Here is a 22,386-nt window from a genome sequence, read left to right as displayed (position 1 = left end):
CCTCCACCTTTCTATAATGACATCACACTATATAAATGGACTCTGATGCATTCCAATGTGCTCTCAGCATCAATTTGTCGTCCATTTCTCTAGGCTATTTTTTTTTTTTTTTAAATGTCTTTTGAGAAGAAACCAACAGGAAAAACACATTGCCGAACTCAACCTTTGCCATATTAACACTTGACGGAAGATTAGGACGTTCAGAAAGCATTAGGAAGCGCAGGGTAAAAAACAGCAGTGTGAGTGTGATGAATTGTATGCTTCACAATGCGCACTAAGAGGCCAGTGACCTTTAACAGGATGAGAGCTTTTACTCTAAAAGCCCACAATTGGTTAAAGGAGCCATGGCATAGTAGAACTATCTGAGATGAAAAACTGAGCGAGACAGACATAGAAAAGAGAGCCTCAGCTCATGAAGTACTAATTTTCATTCGTCTCTGTTAATTACCCTCAAAATGAGCTTCTCAAGCATTTTAACAGGCCTGTCCGCGAGCAAGCACTGCCTGTCTGGCCATTTGTCTCTCGTATTCTGATTTTCTGAGTAGTCATGCGCTGATATATTGGCCAGGCTTATTAATCGGCTCATATTTGGCCATTTTGAGATTATAACTGCGTCTGTGTGGCTGATTAATTTTGGCAGTTGCCTTTGTGTCAGTTTAAGTATGGTCTATGATTAATAGACATTTTTTATGCAACAATTTTACATTTTGTCTAATTTAATACATCTTTTAATGAATTCTATAATAAGCATATCAATTTAAGTGAAAAACTGAACTGAAAAATAAACATGAAGAATCCTTTACATTGTATAATAACTTTGTTTAAAAAAATTATAAAAAATTCTCAAACCTTCTACATGGTAGTTTACTTCTGAATGTTGGCCAGAATCTGATATATGCACTTCAAATTTAGTCTCTCTCTACATTTTTTAAAACACAAAATAATACTAATAATTGTAAAATTAATAAAATATACAAAATCTATAAAAAATAATTGCATAATATATGTGTAATATATATATATGTAATTTCTAATATACTTTTAGAATTCAAATGATAATAATTTTAAAATAAAGTCTATATACATAAACACAAATATTATACAGAAACAGCACTACCACATTTAAAAAACGACATTTTTGCACTACAATGTATATTCTACCAACAGGGGGCGTTATGGGATTCATTCACAAATCTACCTAAAATCTGGGTTTGTGACCATAAACAACAGAACAGAAATTTCTGATCGACATCAGGCATGTAATGCTCTTGAATTAGATTAGACCACGCCTACACTCTTGAGAACATGGGCCTGTTCACACACATCTCACATGAACGTGTATTATTTTCTAATGAGACTGACGTCTCTGAACCCGCTGCACGTGCACATGCCAGTGTGTGAGCATGCTACAGTAAACCTGCGTGTTACAGTACGCCTGCGACCGACCACGCTTCAAGCATGAATCATTAAAGCTGTGTTGTCCCAAGCGGTTTGCGCTAGCTAGTTTTTTCCTGGAGGTGTTTTACGTGAAAGCCCAGCTTTCAGCCCCAGTTGTGTTGTTTGGTAAACAGCTCTGTTGCTAGGCAGACCTGTATTATTGCTCCACCAATCAGGGCCTGTATTGCCGAGTGAATAGGACACAGCTTAAGCAAGAGTTATTTTTACAATTGCTCTCCAGATAATGCCCCTGCACAAGTAGTAAAATGCAAAATTAAAGGTCATGGCTATCAAAAGGTACACGTATGTGTGTGTGTGTGTGTGTGTGTGTGTGTGTGTGTGTGTGTGTGTGTGTGTGTCCTGTAGTCATACCTCATTCAGTCGCCTCCAGTGTTTTAGTGAGTGTTGTGGCCCATTGAAGTTGTTACAATCCCAACACGATTTGTAGTCTCAGTGCAGGCCTCCAGCAAAGCCTACGGACACACACACACACACAATTACTCAGTAATACAGAGCTAGCAGCCTATACACAGTCACCAACAGGACACATTCCTACCCTTGAATTTCCGTCCTGTCTTGAGGCCGTGAACTAAGCGATGAGCGAACATGATCCACGTACAGATGCACTCAGGTGCATTTACTCTAGTAGTCACACTCATACTACTGCAACTCTGTCATCTTGCAGCTCCACTCCCTTCAGACGCTCACAACACAGAACGGACCGCTATGGAAACCCGAGTAACAAGACAACACAAAGGCGGAGGTGTGGGTGTACAGTGAGTGTGCTCTTAAAATAAAGACGGTCCTCATTAGAGCTGCTCTCAGATCAGAGTTGAGCTCAGAGGATCTGCTGCTTGACTTTGTTTGGTTTCTTTCAGTAACCACCTGCGGTATTCCATAAGGCATAAAACGGGAATGACATCACATCCCTCAACTCCCAGAAGCACAGATCTTAGATCAGTATTCAGGAGTAGGACTCCACAGCACAGATTGCAGATAGCAGCGAGGAAGCCGTGTATCATTCATCTCTGGGGCATTACGTGAGAAATAAACTGTTGTCTTTAGAGGTTTAGATAGCGGCAATCTATTTCCAAGCGACATACCCTCTGCTTATGTAGCATTTGTGTTGCAACTAGGGATGTGCAAAAATATTTTTAAAAGTTGACTGGTCAACTAATCTTTCGTAACTGGGAGCCCTGTATAAAAAGGCAGATTTTAGGTTCACTTGAGCCTTATTTGCAGCGATTCATAGCAATAAAAAAAATCCAGAAAAAAATACTCTAATGAATGGAAGAGAACTTGGACTATTTTCAACTTGATACGACATATTAAAAATACTACGCTTGTGGCAGGATGCTTAAAAAATGATGACGCAATGGGTAAAGATATCAGTCTGCATGTGTGTGGTTGTAGCAGAGGCACTCCATAAAAAATAAAATGAGAGTTTTGTGGCTTTTAATCCATGTCGTAGCTTTGAGACCATTTTTATGGTAGTCACTCCTGAACGCTGACCAAAATCACTTCTAGCAGATATATGCATTTCACTTGTCTTTCACTTCACCTTTACACCAAAAACAACAACAACAACAACAATACATATAAATGTAATTAATTAAATAAAAAATTAAATATAAAAATAAAATAATTTAAATAAAAATATTATTATATTAAATATATTACTATTTTTATATTTTTATTGACACACACACAAATATATATAAATATATATAAACATTTTTAAATAAATTGACATTATTTATATTATTAATAACAAAAATACATATATATATATAATTATTAATAATACAAATAATGACAATTTATTTTCAAAATATATAAGAATTTAAATAAATTCTTGATTAATTTGTATTAATAATTCATTAATATCTAATTAAAAAAATTATATAATTATATAATATAATTCTTAATATGCCTTCAACAGATATATGAATTTCAAATTCAGTCTCTCCACTTTTATACCAAAAAAAAAATATATATATAATAATAATTAATAATATATACATATAAAAATATTAAAAAATATTAATATATAATTTTCATATCTGTTACCCATCCCCTAGTTGCAACAAGGAAGCAGGTTTTATGGCATGAGTTGTGATACAAGAGGTCATGGTTCATGTCAATGTCAATGCCATTTCATGCTTTCTTTGCAGTGATTAACAAGTATACACTTCTGCCATATCGTCCAATTCTGCAGATTAATTATCCTCTGTGCTTCTTTGGCAACATTGTATTTTGGCAGGCGTGCTGATAAAGCATCATTGATGAGAGAGATAGAGTGAGAGAGAGACCAGACAGATGGTCGCAGCGGGTGGGTGCAGTAAAACTTGTGACAACAGCCATTAGTGCTACCGGAGTCTGAGACCGAGGAGAGATAGTGGGATGTGTGAACATGTGAACGAGGGAGAGAACGAGTGAAAAACCTGAACGCAACAGAGGAGAAAATGAAGACACAAGTGCTTTAGACAGTCAATACAACATCATATCTAGACATACAGACCATGCTTTGCTTTGACTCCCAGTTTCCTATGTGCTTGAGAAGCTTAAAACCTATTTACATTCTTAAAGGGGTGGTATAATGCCCTTTTCACAAGATGTAAAATAAATCTCTGATGTCCCCAGAGTGTGTATGTGAAGTTTTAGCTCAAAATACCCTGCAGATATTTTTATATAGCATGTTAAAATTGTCACTTTTTGAGGATTAGCAAAAACGCACCGTTTTGTGTCTGGTCCTTTTAAATACAAATGAGCTGCTGCTCCCGGCACAGAGGGCGGAGCTTCAAGAGTATGTGTTAGCAGCTCCAATTACCTCACACAGACACACACACACTAAAATGTCTTTTATGTTTAAACCGGAGTCAGACAAAGATGGAGAGACTCAAGAAAAGGTGACAACACATAGAATGCAACAGGACGTCTCTGAATGGTTAGTTGATGAATTTATGTTGCTAATGTGGAGTTAACTATCTTCAATTAGCATATTCTCTCATGATAATCTATAAATCGCTCATATACTGTAGGAACTATTGTGAGATGCACACAGAGTGACTTTCTATTGCATGTGAAAAGACGGATGCTACAGTTTGAGCTGACTCACAAATGTGCTCGACTACAACAAAACTTCCTCTTCTCAACATGGACTGCGTGTTCCCGGGGGAGGGGTTTATGTAAATTTTTGGGTTATTGATGTCACTAACCCGGGAGGAATGTCGTGTAGTCCCTACCAGCCGTTTGTTGTAGTCCTTAAAAAACGATTTCTGTAAAAGCAAATATCTCCTTTTGCTTTGAACATTTGAGCGTTGTAACTTTGCAGATGTTGTTTATGCTCAAACAGCAACATTACACACTAACTAAAGTTAGAAAAATGAAATCATAATCAACCACCCCTTTAATAAATATAGTATGTGGTCTTAGAATAACATGCACTGATTCATCAGTTCATGTTATTCTAAAAAGATAAATGTTTGACAACTGTATGTTCAGAACAGCATGCTACCATAATGCTGTACACAGAATGGCAACTTTCTATTATGCATGGAAAATTCAGATTACTTACTAAATTTCCCAAAATGTATAGTATACAACAGCACACTGCATGCAATAGTATATCCAAAAACGCAATGCACTTTCATTTACAGTGTGAAGACCGTAATATTAACTTGTTTGAATATTATTCAAATGATTTCTGATGTAACAATGTAACATTATTATTTGAAATGTTTATTGTTGCAAAATGTTTTCACAGTTAAAAAAATAAAAAAAAGTTGCATGGGTAGAGAAAATAATGTTAACCAATAAAATCAAGAAAATAAATATAAAACAACTAAATATTCCAGAAATATTTCACATTACAGAAGTTAAATGCTTCCGAATGTTGACTCACGTTGTCCTTGAGGGTAATAGAAAAGCAGCCCAACAACGTGAATTAATCATCGTGAGAAATCTCAATGGTCCAAAATCGCACTCTACAAAGCTGTGTAATAAACATCAAATATGTTCTGAGTCTGACTGTGACTGTGTGGCGTCACACATTTCCACAGACAAATTGTTGATGGAATTTTGTCGTGTTTTGCAGATTTTTGTGGTGGAATTAACCTGTTGTAGTACTCACTAAAACACACTGTTTAAAAGAGGATTTAGCTGCTGATTAATTGTCAACACCAACACACTACATTAAACATACTGTAGATTCTACCGCTTGAATCTCCTACCTCAAAATGTCCACAACTCAGATGAGCTTCAGAGCGCTGCTACAACCACAGCGTGAATGATCAATCTAACCTAGAGTGATGAGGACATCTGTGTTACTACAGTGAGAAAATGATTACACCAAGCGCTGTTCATCAATAGGTAACCAAGCATGATACTATTTCCATTGAATCTATTTTGAATTTCCAGAAATCTGAGGTTAAAACTAAATCTTGTGGCTGCATGCTTACTGTATATCTGAAGTATTTAGCCTTTTTAGCATGTGAAAAAGACACCCGTAAACACAGTTACTGACACTTTAATGCCTTTTTCTTCTTTCAAGTGTCATGTGGTTGTGGCTGTGGCCACAAGTCATAAACAGCAATAGGGTAATTCTTGCAAGCTCAGTCTTTCAGTCATCGTCATTTAAACGTTTCCCTGAATGTCACTTCCCCTGAAGTTCCTATCAGCTCTAGGAGGCCAATGTTTTGGGTAAACAAGGGTAAACAGCAGGGTCACTAAGGGTCAGTGTTTAAGGTGACATGTATGTACAGTATGAGAAAAATGCTTTTAAAAACAAGATGGTGCACTTTTACTTGCAGGCTCAAAGGACCCCTTTGGATTGGTTTACCGTGTAATTTCAACAGTACCATTTTCCACGTGTCCTCCATAAAGTGTTTCAGACGTGGCAGATGGACAAACATGCTGGAATGACTGAGACTGTTCAAATTTATAACCAAACCTAAAACAATATAGATATATAGGAAGTGACACTAAGCGGAAACTAATTTCTTCAATTCCACATCTTTTGCCACAAGCAGAATTTAAATGAAATCGCCTTATCTTTTCCGTTTTCACTGTTTCTCTGTTATCACTATCTTTGTCAGAACCTGATAAGGGATCAGATCACATCAGCAGGGATTCTCTTCTCTGTAAAGACTTGCTGTTAGCTCTTAACTAACAGTGCATTTCAGCAGCGGGTCTAAACATTAAACTTTAACAAGCAACTCATATTGGACCATTTGAGCTACAGGTATAAATGAAACCTCAAATCATGTGGCTTGCTGAAGATAGATGAACATTACTGATCAGACTTTTGAAGGTGAAGGTTTTTCACCTGGTGGATAATAAAATTGTTGGAAAATGTACCTATAGATTTACATTGACCTGTGGGTGGCATAGGACTTTTGACTTTGACTCCGTCTATGATTTTTGCACTCAAGCAAACATAGCAAATATAGTTATTCATACCTACAGTTTTGCAGGAATCGCTGTTGTTTAAGGGGTTCAAAATGAAACTGTCTTGATGTCACATTCATAATGGAAAGGGTCAGCACATTTTCTAATGCTGCTTTGCCCTCAGACTCAAAAGCCCTTAATGTTACATGGGAAATGTCATATCAGACTGGAGGAAAATGATTAATTCAGACACATCTTAGATATCTAATATTGCCAGCACTGCAACTTGTTTGAGCATGCAAGCACTCACGCATACACAAACAGGATCCCTTTTCCCTGTACCTGTTTGTGGTTCCTAAAACAAGTAGGTCTTCTCAGATTCTGCTCCACAAAGTTCATTTTAGAGTAGTGTAGTGTACGTGTGTGATACACAACAGTACAGAGTGTAATGTTTCTATGTGCAGACATAGGACAAGCAGTAAGCCAATACCATCCTTGCAGCAAAGCTTGGTTAGCAGGGAAGGAGACAGAAAACAGAAAGAGAAGAAGAGTTAAGGACAGAGAGAATGATGGGGGATGATAGATCAAGAGGTTACAGGAAGGTTTAGGGGCCCGAGGCCTTTAATTGCCTGATTCCCTTCTTCCATGTACCTTCCTGTAACTTGGCCGGACCACATCTGTGTGAGCAGGGAACAGAATTAACTTTTTGCTACAGCTACCAATAGTGGGTTAATTTAGAAAATGTAATATTTCACATTTCACATCAGAAATAGTCACCATGTAAAATAAACAAAGTTAAAACTTTAAAACTTATGTTATATTTTTGACTCGGATATAAGTGAGTCATGAAATATGATTCACTTACAGTATAATCAGTTTGGAATGATTCTTAAAGGGTTAGTTCACACAAAAATTAAAAGATTGTCATCATTTACTCACCCTTACGTTGTTCCAAATCTGTATGAATTTCTTTCTTCTGTTAAACACAAAAGAAGATATTTTGAAGAATTTTGGTAACCAAACAGTTTACAGTAGCCATTGACTTCCACAGTATTTTGTTTTTCTACTATGGAACTCAATGGCTACTGGTTACCAACATTCTTCAAAATATCTTCTTTTTAGTTCAACAGCAGAAATAAACTCATACAGGTTTGGAACAACATAAGGGTGAGTAAATAATGACAGATTTTTCATTTTGGGGTGAACTATCCCTTTAAGTAGACTGTTTGTATGACTTGTAACACTGAACTGATAATTCAAACGGATTTGAAATGACATGAGGGTGAGTAAATGATGACAGAATCTTAATTGTAGCATAATCTGTTACTAAAAACCTGTGTATTTATTCTAAAATGCATTGAACATGTTTAATCAGACCTATTAGATAATACAAAGTTATTTTAAATGTCAAATCAAGCATTCAAACATAATGATGCATGAATGCCTCATACCGCTGTCATAAGGTGCACCATATGTTTTGCACATGGAGTAATCATGGTGCTTTTCTTCTACAGATGGAAGTGTCATGGCCGACACCATCTCTTTTCTCACTGGACAGAGAGGAAACAAGATGGAGTGCCTCAAAGGAATTCAGCAGCAGGTGTGTGTGTGCATTAGGAGGACAGCAAGTTGAAAGCCTTTCTTCTTTCAACCTCCGGAATCCAGCACACACACACACACACACACACACACACAGTCGTGTGGTGAGCATGCTCAGTAGCTTGCTTCATTCAAGGTCAGTGCTGAGAGGCAGGTGATGACATCATTACTACAGCAGCTCTGTTATTTCACCGATCAATAGAGAAGCAGAAATGAGTTCATCTGAGCTAAGGCCAGATGGCTGGAGCCACCCAATGAGAATCCGCTCCTCAAACACACACACACACACACACACACACACACACACACACACGCAAGCACCGGCAAAGTGAGGCATCTACACTCAAAGCAACAGGAAATTCCCCTATATACGACATAGCACACACACACACACACACACACACACACACACACACACACACACACACACACACACACACACACACACACACACACACACACACACTGAAACGTATCTAACCAGGTTAGGCATCTCCAGCATTTAAGGCGTGTGGCTGCGTTTGTAATGATGAGAAATGACTTTACACAGGCTCTGTGTGGAGGGATGCTCCCTGTTTCCACAGCAATGTTACAGTCTATTCATTCCACCATTTAACATAATGAGACAGGACTAGTTTATTCAGCCAGGGAAAAAGCAATATTTATACACGAAACAAGCGTAGCAAACCAGTGACTCATACTAGAGGACGGATGTCTCGGTATAATATTAATGGAGGAAAGCTTTGGCGTATACACTCTAATATTATCAAAAAATGTACCTTACAGCTCTGGGAGTCTGTGTTTTAGTATAACATATTATGGGTGCCAAATGCAAAAGAAAGTGTGTTACAGAAAAATAATCTTTTAATAAATAAGTTTTTATAAAGGAGCCATTACAGGGAGACTTTCACAGAAATATGCTAAATTATGAATGCCAATATTAAGTAAACATCAATCTAATCTGTTTTTAAAGAATGAAAATTTATAGACTTAACACCATGAACAATTTGCATATAATCTAAATGTCAAGCTTATGATTTATATTTGGATTTTTAATTTAATATTGATAAAAAATTGTATTCATTTAATGTTTCATATTTCAGACGAATATTTAAACTTACACTACAGTTCAAAAGGTTTGGTCTGTAAGATATTTATTTGAAAAGTGAAATTTATATATATATATATATATATATATATATATATATATATATATATATATATATATATATATAATAGATGTATATAGACACACACACACACACACATAAATATATATATATATATATATATGCATACCGTATTTGTAAATGTATTATTTCAAATAAATGCTGTTCTTTCGAACTTTCGAATTTATCAATGACTCCTTAAAATAATGTATCAGTGTTTAAAATACTAAGCAGCAAAACTGTTTTCAACATTGATAATAATAATAAATGATTCTTGAGCAGCAAATCAGCATATTAGAATGATGTGACACTGAAAACTGGAGTAATGATGCTGAAAATTCAGCTTTGCCATCACAGTAATAAATTACTTTTAAAACATTAAAATTTGAAATAGTTACTTAAAATTGTAATAATATTTCACAACATTACTGTCTTTTTACTCTATTTTTATAAATAAATGCAGCCCTGTTGAGCATAAGAGACTTCTTACCAACCTTACCAAAATCTTACCAATCCAAAACGTTTGAACGGTAGTGTAATTTAAGATTATGATTTATATGAATAGATATTTTTAAATTATTCATTTATTTTTAAATTACTAAAGCATAAATCTAGGTTAAAATGAAAAATAAATCAGGCCTTTTTTTTCTTTTTTTTTACCAGGGTGGCCGAACATTGATACCTCAGCTGTAGATATAGTCACAAATAAATCATGGCAAGCGTAATCGTGTCATTGACAATCACAAAGCCTGTCACTCAACCAACAATCACCATTCAATACCTCCCTTTTGTGTGAAACTACTGGAGAGGTACAACAGGAGAAGTGGATATCTCTTCCCCCCCCACACACACACACACACACAAACTCATTTACAACTGCCTAAAAAGCCACTCAAAATCTCAAAAGCTCCTGGTCACACTCAAAGTAGTAAAACTCAATCGGTGACAGGTTCATTCAGGGCCGTCTTTGGGTCATTGTGAGGGACTGATGGAGAGATAGCTTTGTGCTTCCTGCATTTCTCCTGCTGTGCTCAGCTGGGACAAACGCAGCAGTAAGTGGATAGTGTGAGGGCAGGTACTTCTCTCAGGTTACCGTGTCGTACCCCAGGCTGACCTCATTCCTTTTAACTTCTCTCTTTCTCTGTCTGTCTCTCTTTCTCAGTGCTGAGGGCATCATAGGCGCTCCTTTTCTCTGACAACCTGACTGACATCATTGTCATCCCATCATGTCAACGTGTGTGTGTGCTCTTGTTTGGCACCGTGGTTCTTATTCTGTCAAGGATTTGTTTACCATCTTCAGGAAACAAAATATTTGAAAGCTATTTTCAATAACAAAGGAATAGTAAAGGAATAGGAACCTACAAAATGTGTGACATGGCTCTGAATATCTCGATATAGTAAAAGACAAGCAAAAATGTGGAGAAAAAATCCATCAGTGAAGGCCAGTGTTGTTATCGTTAACTGCGACTAAAACTATTACAAATATTTTTCGTTAATTGAAATAAATCTGATAAATCTGAAAACTAAGATTAAGAAGTACTAAAGTAAATAAAACTGAAGAAAAAAAATGTCATTAAAAAAGCTGAATAGAAATATTTAAAAGAAACTAAAAGACAAAATCATGTAACAAAATAACTAAAAAACACTCAAATAAAAATTGTATTTACAATTTTTTTTAAACAACTACAGTACGATAAAATGCAGTGTTATTTCAACAATTTATCCTATACTAACATGCATAATAAAAAAAAGTTTATTTTTATTCATTATTTTTATTTCATGCATCCAGTGAGTCTTAATCACTGCACGAGTGTAAAAAGATGCTGACGACATACTACATTCTTTTATCTTGAGTTTTAATTTGAAAAGTTTGCGCTTTTAAAGAAATGTTTGGCACTAGATGGTTCAGACACACAAGAGCTTTCTGACTTGCTATTGCTACTTACTGTTAAAACATGTAGTCGGCTTGGCGCAGAACATGAACAAATATATAAAAGCAGAATTCAAGGCGTGCTCGGGTCTATTTATCTGCAGTAAGAGAGGACAAGCAAATTAATCAAGCACCAAAGCAAACACACTACATATGCGTAGGCTTTTACTTTAAAGCACCCTCAAGCAACCCCCTGCAATCAAGCCTTATACAAGCTCAGAGACAGCAAAGAACATCATGTCTAAGAAAAAGAATCAAAGCTACAGATGTACAAAGGCAGATGGATAGATACAACAGTGAAAAGGGAGTATATAAAAGAGAAAGAGCGTGAGAGACAAGAACATGGGAGAAAGATGGGAGAGTTTATTTATGCAGATCTTCAGACGTTCAAAGCCCCTGATGACTCCTGGGAGCCGGCTAAAAGTGTGTATAGGACCGCCGCTTCTTCAGCCCCCTACTGTGAGACAAGCCTGAAAGTGAACCAAACTAGCTTTGTGCTAGTTCATGCATTCATGCATAATTGATAGTATATAGAATATTAGGGATATGCAGAATTATTTAAATTCTCCTCGTAACTCCTTGTAGATAGATTATGTAAAGAACAGTAAATTCAAAGGGAAGATAATGTATAGAGATAGCCTACTGCATTTATTTTCATTCACATATAAACAAGAGGCTGATGCAGTGCTGTTTTTAGACACCAGATGGCACTGTATTTCACCTTAAAGTGATTTAATGGGGAAACTAGAACAGTTCTGGAATCAGTGTACACAAGTATTACACTGTATCACTCTCATCTGCAGTCAGTCCTCAATGGGAGTGTCTCGGAATGATGAAGTGAAATCTCAGGATTTGCACAACATAATTACATGTATGTGTATATGACACAGTGGAAATCACCGTGGGAAGAACCTGAGGTATAATAATTGTATGTGGTCAGGCTACCATATGGTCTCATTTTGCGTTTGAAAAGCAGTGCGTTTGAGCCTGACAACAGGCTGTAAAACACCTTTCTGTGGCAATGTGTCCTAACCAAGTTGTCGGTCCACACTGAGAGCGAAAAAGCCGTGTGATGTGGCACAATAAAAACCTCAGAACGTATTTGATGTTTGTAGTTGTGTGGAGCAGGATTTGGTATAATTAGTTAAAAAATAGGCTGTTCAAGTTAATATAAAGTTATGTATATTTTATATGCAATATTATCAATATTGACTGTTTTTGCTCTATTCTATCAATGAAAATAGTTCCAAACAGTCAGAGTAGAACAGTTGATCTCTGATTAACACAGTGGTGTTTCGTTCCTGAATTATTCAGCGTTTTTGAATGAATCGGGTGAGTCAATGATTCAATGACCCATTCATAAAGACATTAATTTGCTTTGTTCCTGAATGTATCATGAAGACAGTGAGTTGCCACCATCTACTGGCAGTTTTAGTTACAAATTTAAAGTATAACTTAATTTCTTCAAACATTATCTATATTCAATATATTTCATATTCAAAACACTAATCTCATAATATATGCAATTGTAACTGCAGTAGAAATGCATTCATGGCATCTCTGAGCTGCAATGAACTGTGTACTGTAAATACATCTAAATGCCACTTCAGTTCCACCTCTGCAATGCAAAATGTGTTTTTTTATATAATGATTTAATTTGAATGGTAAAAGTCCTATAGCCTCATCTGATTATAATTGCATTATTGAATATATTAAAGAATTTACATGAAAGGGGACATCTAAAAAAAAAGATTAGAAAAGTATAAAGGTAAAAAAAAAAAAAATCAAAGAGGGCAAATATCTCCTCATAATGGAAACGTTTCAGTCATTGCTTATAGGTTTAGGATTATTTTAAGTTTTTATCTGGCTTTACAGAATCCTGCAAAGTTTCCTCCTTTTCTGTGTTATAGAAATGTCCACCCAAATTAATCCATATACCACTGCGTGAGAGAATGAAAATGTTCTGTCATTGAGTGTACATCGGTTATTACAGTGCATTATGGGATTGAATGAGTCCACTCGATAATGTCCTATATAGTTTTGTGCACCACTACAAATGGCTGTTCCCATAAAATAGTGCACTATTTAAATGTGCAGTAAGTGATTTTTGAAAAACAGTTGAAAGTGGATCAGACAGAGCCAATCAGCAGTAGGGGTGAGGGGTGTACACTCATGATGGAGCAGAAGAGAGAATGAGCGAGAGGGAGACTGTAGAAAGAGAGATGGCTGAGAGACATTACAAAAGAGAAAAGGTCAGAGGAACATCACTGGAAAAAAATGGTTATGATCAGGCAAGAGCTTTAGGACCCGCGTTAATATTAGAAAAGCTTTCTAAGGCTGGAGAGACATAAGTGGGAAGGCTTATGTGGGAGGTTATGACATAAGTGGGAAGTTTTATTTTGCTTCGCTTCTGCTGATAAAGAGACATCCAGTCTTGCATTGTGTGTTTGTGGATTTTGGGGGTGGAGCAATGAAGGGAGGGGTGTGTTTGTTTGGGTTGATTTCAAATATCAACAGTGTTCTACAATAATTCTCAGAAATCGCTTACTGCACCTTTAAGTGTATAGAGGGTGATTCCAGACACAGTGCAAGAGACTGACAAAATCATGCCGCTCACATGCTTGGATCCAGCTGTATGATTTAAAGTGGGACCCTCCCACCCTGTACAGCCATCTGTACAAAAACCTTCATGCCTGATTTGGAAATGCTGTAACATGAAGTTCTACACTTTCTGCAATGGCAAACGCAGTTTGTATGCAAATGTTTTGAAGTGGGTGGGTATGTGGGTGGTTTCTTGAGATCACTACAATATGGTAAACAGCACAAAACCTGATTAAACACCTCCAGGTCATGAAGTGAGCGTAAAAATGAGAAGAAGAAAAGAGAGAAGGTAAACTCAAATGAGGGGGAACCCCGGCGCAAGAGGCTACAGGTTTAGAAAAGCAGCTTTTAAACAGAGCGTGATTAAAATATGACATTTCTTCAAGTATTTTTAGGGCATCCCACAGCCTGTCACTGTGAGGAGAACAAACTAGCAGGCGTGCAAAGCTTACATTACACTTACGCTATGCTTTTCAAAATCTCATCCATTATTTGAGAGATTCCCGTAATGACATATCTTGCCTTATTGCCTTTCTGTTCCTAAAAACTCTCCTCCTCATCTTCAAAGCCTTTCTATCATATAGTAGAGTGAGAGAGTCTCTATTCTGAGCAAACTGCACACAACACAAAATCTGTGCAAGAGGACGTCATAAGCCCCCGTTTAACTGGGTTACATGTCGCTTTGAGCATTCGCATACATGAACTCCAAATCGCCCTTTCAAATGCCCTGAAGTGTGCATGTTTGAACGAGAACGTGTCGTGAGTGTCGCTTTAAGAGCGACGTGGTGTTTATTGAGGCAACCACACACTGCGAGTCTATTTATAACCTCTGTCTTTGAGGTCTCCATTACATTTGCATGGGAACCGTGCACACACACTTCCCTCGCATCTCATTTACATATGCCGTGTGGTTTTCCTGCTGTGGGTAACCATTCCGCTGGCTTTGGATATGTGTCTATGCATGCATTTGAGCAAACATGTTTGCGTGTTATGTGGCAGTCACTATTGCATTAGTAGTCCTAACTCACATGCTGCCCTTGTGAACATCAGGTACAAAAAAAAATTAACTGTGATTTTTCTACCCATAAAAAAAAAGAAGAAAAAAAAAGACCTATGTCGTACTAACATATATTTATAAAGTAAAAAATAAAATAATTGAGTTAAATGAAAAAAATACAATAACAAATTAAAAATAGAAACAAAAATGACCTATGTTCTTTTCTCATGTTTATATAATAAAATAAATTAAAATGATAAAAACATGTAAAAATATGAATGAAAAAAAAAAGAATTAAATTAAAATGCAAAATAATACAAAATTAAGAAAATTATCTATGTGCTCAGGTATAAATAATTATATATATAATTAAGTTAAATAAAAGCATATGTATAGAAGGGATGTGACAGCGACAATTGATCACGCAAACGGTAATATTTATACAGTTAAGTGCAAGATGTGCAGCGCAAATCTGCCATATACATATAATATTATAATGAGAACACTATAGAATTCCCTATTGTGAATTCTTTGTGCTTTAGTTGCACGTTTTAGCGTGTTGTTACAGGAAGAGTGCATTCACAACGAGCAGCACGTAACTTACTTCAAGTTAAGTTGCATTTGTGTCCTTTTGTGCAGATACAAGTTGTAATGTTCCATTTATTTTGTGTATAAAGGATATCTGATTAATAGGATGTGTCTGAATCTCATAGGATGTGTCATATAGAACGGGCTATAGTATACCGGTGTTCATTCACTCTTCAGCTTCACCTCATGCAGCTATTCCTTTAGATCTAGCAGTTAATAATAATTTATTAATCTAGCAGTTATTTTCTAGTCATATTTTTATATTTTGTTCGTCATATTTTCATGTCATAATTTTATTTGTCAACATTCATTTTCGTAACTGTTTTAAGTAAAATATTTTCACTATCGCCATGACGGAAACGCCCCACCCCGCCCCCCTGCACAAGCCCCGCCCCCCTGCACAAGCCCCGCCCCGAGTACTCGAGAACTTGTTTTTGAGACCTATCAGTACTCGAAATTAAAAATTGACAAAAATGTCCATCCCTAGAAGGTACCCTTACCCTATGCAACACCAGAAATCGCTGCCACTCTTGGAGACTATGCCTATATCGCCCACGCCCATGTTTCTTGTACTACTGTAGCCACAATTGCTACAACAGTGTGAAGTAGTGCATGTGAGTGTTTGTCAGTCAGAAGGCTGTGCTTTCATTTCTCGTTACTACAGTGTGTACGTGCGTGTGGTTTAGAAGGGCGGTGTGTACTCCAGCAAAGACAGCCACATGAGTGTTTATGATGAGTCACTGCCTGAAACAGCAGGGGGGATTACTTACACTCACTACACAAGCGTGTGAAAGCGAGCATGTGTGTATACATGTGTGAGAGTATTACGGCGGTGTGCAGAATCTGCATGAGTATCAGTGGCCATGTTTAAGTAAAAGAGGCCAGATCTGTACCCTTTCCACGCGTATCGGGTAAATGCAGTCTTGAGAGAGCCGTTGTGTTGCAGATCCCAGGCAGGTGATCGAATAAAGCAATGTAAAACTGCAGCCAAGCACAGTAACACCAGATACACTCACTGAGGAGCGACACGGAAACTCCTCCTACTCCTATACACTTCTCTCTGCGCTTGTTCACCGAGCTGCTGTTCTCAAACTATATCAGTGGTGTTCTAAAATGAGGATAATATATTAAAAGTAAATTCATGTCCCAGTTACACTTAATGTTGTCACACTTCCCTGGTTAAATAAACATCACATAAAAAAAGTGATGATTTATAAGTTATATTATTAAAATAATAACTAACTGCGGTAACAATTTAATATATTTTATTTGTGAACTGATGTTCAGCTGTTCTTTTTAATAGTCAACTTATTTACATTAGTCATCAAACTCGGCAAACACTAGTCACAGACATGAAGATGTACCTTTAGTAGGGGTGTAACAATATATCGTGTCACAATATATCGCAATACAAAAATGCAACAATATGTATCGTGGATAGTGACAATATGTATCATGGATAGTTCACCCAAAATAAAATTACCCTGTGAGAAAAAATTTAAGTTTTCAGAGTCAGTACTACATTAAACTACAATATATTATGTTGAATATAATGTATAATAATGGGGGAATATTAGTGGGTCCTGATAATGCTTATGTAATAAGTCTTATGTTACCAGTAAAAAGTGGCCTACATTATTTTAAATATATCTAGCCAGTGACAGAGTGCAAGCATATTCATCTAAAATAATTCTGGATTTTCAGGTTCAGAATCATGAATATATTTATTCTGGTGTCACCATTGTCCAAGCCTATTCATTTACACCCACAATGTTATATCAAATTTAGCATTTAATCAACAGTACATTTTTTCTTAACCTTTTATTATGTCTTGGAGTATCGCAATAATATCGTATTGTGAGTTCAGTATCGTGATATGTATCGAATCGTGAAATTAGGGTATCGTTACACCCCTAACCTTTAGGGTAGGTTTACATGACAACGATATGCTTAAAATGGAAAAGTTTTTCCTTTGAGTTTTGAACACCATTGTCAAAACGATCCACATTCACACGGATCCGCGAAAACAACAAAAAAACGCTGTGTTCTGCTGCCAGGCCATTAGAAGGCGATGAAACACTATAGATTGAATACACACGTCATCATTTTCAGAGATTTGCATTTTTGTTGTTTACACGGAGACAGTTTTAAAAAACATCCACTTGGAAACCCGTTTTCAAAAGTTTGCGTTTTCAGCCACTCAAAACGCAGTTGTCGTGTAAATGAATCGTATTTATATATAATAAAGGAAATTTGGGAAACTGTGCTTCATGAGAGAGGGCGGGTGCTAAGTCTTGTTTTTCACACACATATAACAACATGATAGCAACCACAAAGAACACACTAGCAACTGCAAAGCAACATGCTAACAACCACTGAGAACACTTTCACTTCTGCATAGCAACATGCTAACAACCAGTCAGGATTATTGTTCTGAGAATTATTATAATATACAAATATGTTAGGTGAGGTTAATTTTATAAATATGTTTCTCATGTTCGTCCACACTAAGGAGCCTCTGTCACAGGCTTTAATTCAGGCACAATGTAGAGGTCATTAGCGGTGATAGCCACTGACGTGGGCTGATCCTTCCGCTCAATGCTATTTGCAATCCAATCAACCTTGACTAGAAGCCCAGCTGGTTTTACAGCTCTTTCCGTGGGCAGCGAATCACGGCAGCCTTACAGCTCGCTCGTCCAATTTACAACCATCGATGACCCTTTGCATTTAGCATGCTTAGCATTTCTGCCAGACCAAGAAGAAAGCAGGAGAAACCGAATGGTTTCACAAACTTAAGTCAACCGCACATGTGCCCTTTCATGCACTTTATCCCCAACATAGGTACATTCACAGACAAGAACAGATGCTTACTAAGTAGCGTGCACACTCATATTCACTCACACAAGCAGACGCAGCTGAAAAGGATTTTCCGATACACTGCAAAAAAATCCTATTCTTAATCAGTGTCTTGTTTTCCAGGAAATATATCTCATCAGTATTGAAACAAGATCATTTTACTTGAGAGGTAAGATTTTAAAATAAATTTTCCTTTTCGATCTGATATAAGTACGATCAATAAATCAATATTGTTGATCAATTCTATTACTCTATACCTTTAGTAAATGGATTTTTTTTTTCAGAAGTTAAAATGAGTAATAATAACCATCAGACATATTTGAAAACCACAATATTTCACATTTAAAACAGCCCAATTGGCAAATTATCAGATTTATTTTTTGTTTGCCCCTGACTAACCATTATAGAAACCTTTTAACTTAGCAAACATCACACAAACACATCATAGCAAAAGACACATTGCCGTTATTCAGAGTGGAAAAACTCCAGATGTCGTTTGCCTGTTTTTCTGTCATTTCTGTCTTTTCTCTATCCATTCTGTTTGAATGAGTGCTTGTGACTGTCTGTTGCTGTCTATCATTTGTTGTCAACATTTCTGCACATTTCTGTTCTAATCTTTCAGAACTATATGCTAATAAACATTTTGTTCACTTCAACGCTTATAATATGTATTCATTTTTAAGCAAAATAAAATCACAAGTTAAAAGTTAAATCATTAAAAATAAGTGATTAGAAGAAATATTCAATTATTATGTTTACGTGAAACCAAGTAATACGCAATAGGATTGAATAGCTTTCATGTAAACACCTCAGTCCATCTGACTGAGCTTGATCTGAATGAAATTGAGTTATAAGAGGTGGTGGATACCTAATATAATCTGATCAATAGGGAAAAAAAATAAGCATGTAAACACCTGACTCTTTTCTAACTTCGATTCAGAAGTACTGTACCTTGCACACATGTGTAGTGCCACGAAGCGTATATTCTACATCTACATAAGATCAATTTCGATTAAAACACCCACACGATCTTATTCCTAAATGACAATAATACGGCTATGTCTACTAAACCTTTGACAAGTATGATCACAGCAGAACATTCAAATCTTGGCACTACCGCTGAAAATTAGTGCATGTAAACATACCTAATGATAACAATGAAACTAATAATTATTGTTCTAATATTTTTTTGGTATATTTATTATACTATCATTATAGTATAATATTACAATTTAATGAATACTATAATTAAATATTTTAAAAAGTATTTCTAGATTTTATTTCTTACTTTCTAACAGTCATGTTTTACAGTTCACAACATATACGAACATCTCTCAAGAATCCTGCTAAAAATGGCAAGTTTTGGTTACAGGCTTTATTAAAACAACGTAGGAAATGTATTTTGATTTACAGTCATTTGATAGGTCTTCACTGCACACACTAATGTCCCAGTGGGATCACCAGTTAAACGGCTCTAAATGGGCAGTATGGAGATCCGTGCAGGGTGCGGGGGCCGACATTTGTGGCAGATTAGGGCTATCCACAGTTTGACAAACAGCTTTCTACACAACGCACCAATCATGGCTTTTTATCCCATTTTGGGCATGAGGAAGAAGGGCACTAGAGAGGCAGCAAATTACATGTGTCATTATTAATGGACCAGCGCTTGTGATAATGCATCAACATTAAGGCCCACACATTCCACACACACAGCTTACTCTCTCCCCACAGCTGTCTGCACCTCTCAGCAGGGCTTTTAGTTCTCAATCAATCAAATCCACTACCTCTTACACAATCATGAAGACGCATGCACACACAGATGCACGCGGCAACACGTATATAAGATGCTCAAATCAAGACACTCTAGAACAAGTCTGACATTCTCACAGTCATTAAACACACTAGCTTGCACACACACAAATGCCATGACGATAAGTGTAGCAGAAGGTCCAAAATAACAATAAATTGCCAAACTCCCACGTTCTTTAATTGAAACCTGCTTGCTTCGCTCTGTTGCGCTGCACAAGTCTGGACGGGAAGTATTTGAAATCAAGAGAGCCAAAAACAAGAACTGAAACATAATTCCTGTGGAAAAATATCCATCCATGCCACTGCTTTCAGAAGAATTTCCATAAAGTGAGCTTCCATATTGTGCTTTAATACACACCAGTGAGCTGTGGAAGAAAGGAATTGCCATCTCTATAGCTCATGAGAACGATGAGGTCAGATTATACATCTAAAATTTTAAATATGTTTTTAATTTAATGTTAATTTTTTTTTTATATATTTATTTATTTATTTATAAATATCCTTCAGTTTTTGGGGAGTCACACCACATGACATTTTACAACCTGAACTAGCATTGCCTTTCAAAAAAAGGTCAAACAGACATGTTGACCTTGACACACACACACACACACTATGATATCATTTCCTGTTTTATATATATTTTTTCTGTACATTAGTTAAACCACATATCCTTAAATTGGCAGACCATTTTTCCTCCATTTTCTTAAATATAAAAAAAAAAAGATTAATTAGCAGTGAAGCAAAAAATAAATATAGACATAATTAAAAATGTAGGTTCAAATATATAAATAGAAATACTAATAAAAAAAATATGCCAATAAAGCCTCATTAAAATAAAAGATTTTAATAAGACTTTTTTATTCATTACAATGTCAGGACAGTTACATTATCCTGACAATTTTGACTTTATAAACCCTAAAGACATCAAAATGATTTTAATATCAATATTATGCATATAGAAGAGCAAAAACACTGTCAATGCTGGCACTTTATAATTATTCCCACATAATTCCCATGATATGCTTTACCAGGGTTTTTCCTGGCTCAAAACGAGGCGGAGGTGGTAAAGTCCTGATCATGTATTTTAATAGTAAGATAATTACTATACCAACATATAGCATCATATAGCCTACTGTGTTTTCCACAGTATTTTTGTGGGTGGAGTTTGGTACCTCTAGGGGGGTCCGGGGGCGGCCGCCTTGTAATTCTCTATGCAGGAAAAACCCTGGCTTTACTACACACCAGTGTACAGAAAACGGAAGTGCCATCCCCATACCTCATGAGAAGAGCAGAAAAGCATTACTACTAGGAAGTTGGTCTGTTTTGGTCAGTGCATAATGTTTGTGACCACAGTTTATCTGTTTATACACTAGTCATATGATAGTGAATACAGTCCAGTTGAGTGGGAGTTTAAGTGCCACTTCACCACACCATCAGGCAGAGAGAGAGAGAGAGAGAGAGAGAGAGAGAGAGAGAGAGAGAGAGAGAGAGAGAGTGTGTGGTCTGGCTTTGAGATTTGCTGCCCAGATGGGTCTCTTGTTTTCAACAAAGTGTTAAACAGAAACATACCAACTAAAACAAATGGGAACTCCCCCACACATCCATTAAAACACACTATAGGCACACTAACATGTCTCATCCATATATTACATGATATATTACATCATATATGCACTGATGGCGATTCATTGCTGTTGAAGTGATCACTCCCATCTTCTCATTAATGATAAGTGCCCTTGTCCTACGTGCAAGACGAGGAGGTTTCTTCAGCTCTCAGGCTCACTCTCACCTAATCAATGTGTTCTGCTTCTTTACGGCTCCTACAGTGTCTACTGCAAATCATCCTGATCCATTTATCTGTGTCTCAGTCTGTAAGAATATCGAGATCAGGATGTGGTCTTGAGGTGATCTACCATGCAGTGTGATCGATGAATCGATTAAGAGATGTGTCAGTGGGTATGCAGTCTCTATGTGTTTCACAGGAAAAGTGTAGTGTGGGTTGGGAATCAAGA

General features: G+C 36.5%; 1 protein-coding gene across 1 annotated transcript in view; it reads right to left on the bottom strand.

Annotated features, from left to right (window-relative positions):
* The window catches only part of atxn1a (ataxin 1a), a 96,242-nt gene that overhangs the window by 28,781 nt on the left and 45,075 nt on the right, over positions 1–22,386 (bottom strand). The window contains exon 3 of the mRNA XM_084131534.1: positions 1,810–1,910. The gene's annotated coding sequence lies outside the window, so the exon portion shown is untranslated. The remainder of the gene's footprint in view (positions 1–1,809; positions 1,911–22,386) is intronic.

This window comes from Abramis brama (genome assembly GCF_963993115.1).
Source record: "Abramis brama genome assembly, chromosome: 12".
NCBI classification, from domain to species: Eukaryota; Metazoa; Chordata; class Actinopteri; order Cypriniformes; family Leuciscidae; genus Abramis; species Abramis brama.
This window is presented reverse-complemented; position numbering and strand designations above follow the sequence as displayed.